This window comes from Camellia sinensis, chromosome 9, assembly GCF_055761805.1.
Source record: "Camellia sinensis isolate YWXY chromosome 9, ASM5576180v1, whole genome shotgun sequence".
NCBI lineage: Eukaryota > Viridiplantae > Streptophyta > Magnoliopsida > Ericales > Theaceae > Camellia > Camellia sinensis.
Window position 1 is genome coordinate 155,623,565 of NC_138969.1, and position 6,198 is coordinate 155,629,762.

The following is a 6,198-nucleotide window of genomic DNA, read 5'->3' on the forward strand; positions in this document are numbered from 1 at the left end:
TCGAGCTGCAAATAGCACAACAAAAAGAACAAATTGCAAGGTTTGAAAAGTCAGAGAAGAAACAAAGCAAGAAGATACAAAGTATCATCGAGTGTTTGAGACAGAAAGGTATCACAGGAAATTTTGAGAGTGGGGAAAGTTCAGATTCTGATTAACAAGCTTCTTGGTTAGTATATTATATTTCTATGCTAATTTAGTACAAATTTCTCCTTCAACTAAGATAGTGAACTATGCACGTAAAAGCCCGAGAAACATCACAAACACTGAAATATGTACGTGGCTCCCAATTAGGAAACTACTTTGACATTTGCACTATTCCAACAAGTAGGCATGAAACTAAGTAGAAAACTATTACAACATGTAGGCATGGAACTAGTTGAAAAAATATGCAACAGCCACAAGACGGCCCGGGAAACACCTCAAACACCTCGGGACGGACCAATGTGAGTTGTGGAAACTTACGGAACTAGCACGGGACTTTCGGTTTGAAAACTAAGTTCAAAAATGCACTTTTCCACACTTAACCCTGAAAACAGGCATTCGGGGGCCAAAATCATGCAACAGCCACGAAACGGCCCGGAAACACCTCAAACACCTCGGGACGAACCAATGTGAGTTGTGAAAACTTACGGAATTAGCACGGGACTCCCGGTTTGAAAACTAAGTCCAAAAATGCACTTTTTCACACTTAAGCTTCAAAAATAGGCCTTCGGGGGCCAAAATCGTGCAACCGCCACGAGACGGCCCGGGAAACACCTTAAACACCTCGGGATGGACCAATGTGACTTGTGAAAACTTACGGAACTAGCACGGGACTCCCGGTTTGAAAACTAAGTCCAAAAATGCACTTTTCCATAGTTAAGTTTCAAAAATAGGCCTTCGGGGGCCAAAATCGTGCAACAGCCACGAGACTGCCCGGGAAACACCTCAAACACCTCGGGATTGACCAATGTGAGTTGTGGAAACTTACGGAACTAGCACGGGACTCCCGGTTTGAAAACTAAGTCCAAAAATGCACTTTTCCACAGTTAAGCTTCAAAAATAGGCCTTCGGGGGCCAAAATTGTGCAACCGCCACGAGACGGCCCGGGAAACACCTTAAACACCTCGAGATTGACCAATGTGAGTTGTGGAAACTTACGGAACTAGCACGGGACTCCCGGTTTGAAAACTAAGTCCAAAAATGCACTTTTCCACAGTTAAGCTTCAAAAATAGGCCTTCGGGGGCCAAAATCGTGCAACAGCCACAAGACGGCCCGGGAAACACCTTAAACACCTCGGGATTGACCAATGTGAGTTGTGGAAACTTACGGAACTAGCACGGGACTCCCGGTTTGAAAACTAAGTCCAAAAATGCACTTTTTCACACTTAAGCTTGAAAATAGGCCTTTGGCGGCGAAAATCATGCAACCGCCACGAGACAGCCTGGGAAACACCTTAAACACCTCGGGATGGACCAATGTGAGTTGTGAAAACTTGCGGAACTAGCACGGGACTCCCGGTTTGAAAACTAAGTCCAAAAATGCACTTTTCCACAGTTAAGTTTCAAAAATAGGCCTTCGGGGGCCAAAATCGTGCAACAGCCACGAGACTGCCCGGGAAACACCTCAAACACCTCGGGATTGACCAATGTGAGTTGTGGAAACTTACGGAACTAGCACGGGACTCCCGGTTTGAAAACTAAGTCCAAAAATGCACTTTTCCACAGTTAAGCTTCAAAAATAGGCCTTCGGGGGCCAAAATTGTGCAACCGCCACGAGACGGCCCGGGAAACACCTTAAACACCTCGAGATTGACCAATGTGAGTTGTGGAAACTTACGGAACTAGCACGGGACTCCCGGTTTGAAAACTAAGTCCAAAAATGCACTTTTCCACAGTTAAGCTTCAAAAATAGGCCTTCTGGGGCCAAAATCGTGCAACAGCCACGAGACGGCCCGGGAAACACCTTAAACACCTCGGGATTGACCAATGTGAGTTGTGGAAACTTACGAAACTAGCACGGGACTCCCGGTTTGAAAACTAAGTCCAAAAATGCACTTTTTCACACTTAAGCTTGAAAATAGGCCTTCGGCGGCGAAAATCGTGCAACCGCCACGAGACAGCCCGGGAAACACCTTAAACACCTCGGGATGGACCAATGTGAGTTGTGAAAACTTACGGAACTAGCACGGGACTCCCGGTTTGAAAACTAAGTCCAAAAATGCACTTTTCCACAGTTAAGCTTCAAAAATAGGCCTTCGGGGGCCAAAATCGTGCAACAGCCACGAGACTGCCTGGGAAACACCTCAAACACCTCGGGATTGACCAATGTGAGTTGTGGAAACTTACGGAACTAGCACGGGACCCCTGGTTTGAAAACTAAGTCCAAAAATGCACTTTTTCACACTTAAGCTTGAAAATAGGCCTTTGGCGGCGAAAATCATGCAACCGCCACGAGACAGCCTGGGAAACACCTTAAACACCTCGGGATGGACCAATGTGAGTTGTGAAAACTTACGGAACTAGCACGGGACTCCCGGTTTGAAAACTAAGTCCAAAAATGCACTTTTCCACAGTTAAGTTTCAAAAATAGGCCTTCGGGGGCCAAAATCGTGCAACAGCCACGAGACTGCCTGGGAAACACCTAAAACACCTCGGGATTGACCAATGTGAGTTGTGGAAACTTACGGAACTAGCACGGGACTCCCGGTTTGAAAACTAAGTTCAAAAATGCACTTTTCCACAGTTAAGCTTCAAAAATAGGCCTTCGGGGGCCAAAATTGTGCAACCGCCACGAGACGGCCCGGGAAACACCTTAAACACCTCGAGATTGACCAATGTGAGTTGTGGAAACTTACGGAACTAGCACGGGACTCCCGGTTTGAAAACTAAGTCCAAAAATGCACTTTTCCACAGTTAAGCTTCAAAAATAGGCCTTCTGGGGCCAAAATCGTGCAACAGCCACGAGACGGCCCGGGAAACACCTTAAACACCTCGGGATTGACCAATGTGAGTTGTGGAAACTTACGAAACTAGCACGGGACTCCCGGTTTGAAAACTAAGTCCAAAAATGCACTTTTTCACACTTAAGCTTGAAAATAGGCCTTCGGCGGCGAAAATCGTGCAACCGCCACGAGACAGCCCGGGAAACACCTTAAACACCTCGGGATGGACCAATGTGAGTTGTGAAAACTTACGGAACTAGCACGGGACTCCCGGTTTGAAAACTAAGTCCAAAAATGCACTTTTCCACAGTTAAGCTTCAAAAATAGGCCTTCGGGGGCCAAAATCGTGCAACAGCCACGAGACTGCCTGGGAAACACCTCAAACACCTCGGGATTGACCAATGTGAGTTGTGGAAACTTACGGAACTAGCACGGGACTCCTGGTTTGAAAACTAAGTCCAAAAATGCACTTTTTCACACTTAAGCTTGAAAATAGGCCTTCGGGGGCGAAAATTGTGCAACAGCCACGAGACGGCCTGGGAAACACCTCAAACACCTCGGGATGGACCAATGTGAGTTGTGGAAACTTACGGAACTAGCACGGGACTCCCGGTTTGAAAACTAAGTCTAAAAATGCATGTTAAATTGTATATGTTATAGATAAGATAATAATTGTCTAACTTTTTTTTTTTTTTTTCATTTTTTTGCAGATTCGAGATTTGATATGGACGTGTTTGGTAATTTGGAGGGCCAATGGTAGCTCATTTTGTGTTTTTGTTCATATTACCTTACATGTATTTTGGTTGTGTTGTAAATTTTATATTTTTGTTAGTATTAAGGGGCATGTTTGGTAATCCGCCCTTGATATTTTATTTTTGTTGATATTAGTAGACATATTTTTTGTTGGATATTAGGAGATGTGTTTGGTAATCTGCATATGGTTGATATTATATTTTTGTGGATATTAGTAAACGTTTTTGTGGATATTAGGAGACATGTTTATAATCCGCATGCAATTCATGTTGTATTTTTGTGGATAGAGCTAAAATTCGATTGTGATGTTTATGATAATGAACAGATTTTTGTATTGATTTGTAATAGATATTTTATTGAACAGGTTATTGAAATGCGCAGGGAATTGTTACTGAAAAGAAAAAATTTCGGAAGAAAATAGTACCCCCATTTTCAAAATTTTTAATTTTTATTAGTGACGAAATAAAAAATGTTGCTATAAGTTTTCAAAAAACATGACGAATAATTTTGTCACTAATGATATAGTATGAAACAAATAATTTCGTCACATTTGCTGAATATTTCGTCGCTAAATTGAAATATTTGGTGACAAAATGTTTTTTGTCATTGAATAATTTTGTTTTTTGCACATTTTAGTGACGAATTTTTTTGTCACCTTAATCTATATCATTGGTGAGGAAAACTTTGGTCACAAAAATATATTTGGTGACAAAATATTTCGTCGTAGAAAACAATTAAAATAAAATATTATTTAGTTTTGGTGACGAAATTGGTGTTTTAGAGGACGAAAAATTCAACATTTGGAGACGAAACATTTCGTCGCCAAAAATGAAAAATAGGTGACGAAACTGTTTTTCGTCACCAGGTACTTTTTGTGACGACGTATAGGCCACGAACGTGGTGACAAATTTTTTTCGTCACAGATCACTTTAGTGACGAAATTTTGATGTTTGGAGACAAAATCAGTCTGTCACCAAAGACCTTTTTTGTTGTAGTGGTCACTCAAGCCAAAGACTAAGTAAAAAGGGTCTCCTTTCAAGTGCAACTTCGGTCGTTAGAGCGGTCTGCAAAATTTTGTAAAACTTCTGAGAGCATGAATTTTATGCTCGAGCTTAGACTTCTTCGCTCGAGCGGAGGTACAAAACAAATGGTGGTCGCTCGAGCGCAACTTCTGTCACTCTAGTGGTAATGCAGAATTCTGAGATTTCCATATTATACTCCCAGCTTCAAAACTCCATTTCAAACCAACAAAACACATCATTTTGGGCTTAAAACTTGAGGAAACATATGTAAATTTGTAACACATCAAGAATTAAGAATCATTTCGCAAAATCAAGGCCCAAGAGTAAGTCATTTGTCCAAAATTCAACTTAAAACTTAAAGAACATGACTTGCATGTAATGATATGAGCTTTAACTTTCCAAAACATGATCAATTGGGGTCAAATGGTAAGAAATGTTATGAATTCTTAAAACCAAGCTAGAATTACTACATGCATGAGAGAATTCTTTTGAAAATAATCTCAAAACTCCATGAAATGCATATGTATGCAAAGAATGATCTTCTTTTATACTTTCCAACTCAATTCTCATGTTAAACGACTTAAACCTCTTGAATTCATAAGTTATCCAACTTAATATCATAAATCTAAGGTTGAATTCTTACCTAGAAGTTTAAATTCTCCTGAATTCTAGCAAATCTAAGCTTGATTCCTTCAATTCCTCTTTAATGTTAAGCAATCTCTCTCTTGTCTCTTATTCTCACATTTTTTTTAAGGCTTCAAGATGATCACGTGTGTATTTTTGAGGCTTCTAGACTCAACTTGAGCCTTATATAGGCTAATTAGTGGAGCTTAATTAAGCTTGGTTTAAACTAATCAAATTGTAATTATTAATTTTAATTATTTTGTTTCGAATCGATTTTCAATTAATCCTATTATAAATTTCTAAAAATGCTAAATAACACATAAACTGAATCAATTTTGTATTCTGTGGCCGATAAAGCCTTCAATTCGCAGAACAAAACAAAAACACAAACAAATATTTCTACGACAAACAAATATAAATGCAAATAATATATAACACATGTAATTAACGTAGAATTTCATCTTAAATACCTATTAAGCCTTGTTAATCAAAGATCATAAGCTAATCACAGGTCAGGTTGTTACAGTCTTTCTCCCTTAAAGAGTTTAGTCCTCTAAACTCGAATTACCTTCGTTTTGGAAGAATATCGGATCCAAAGGGAACAAGTCAAGGTATCTCTTTATCATATCCTCTTCGGTCTTCCATGTTGCATAAGTTCCTCCATGATTTTGCTAATCAACCTTCACTAATGGAATTTCTTTGTTTCTTAGTCTTTTGATTCAGCGGTTCACAATATGGATTGGTCGTTCCTCGTATATATAATCATCTTTCAGAAGCACATGAGTTGGCTCAATCACATGTAACGGATCTATCAAATAATCCCGAAGCATTAAGACATGAAAAACATTGTGCATATTCTCCAAAACCGGAGGTAA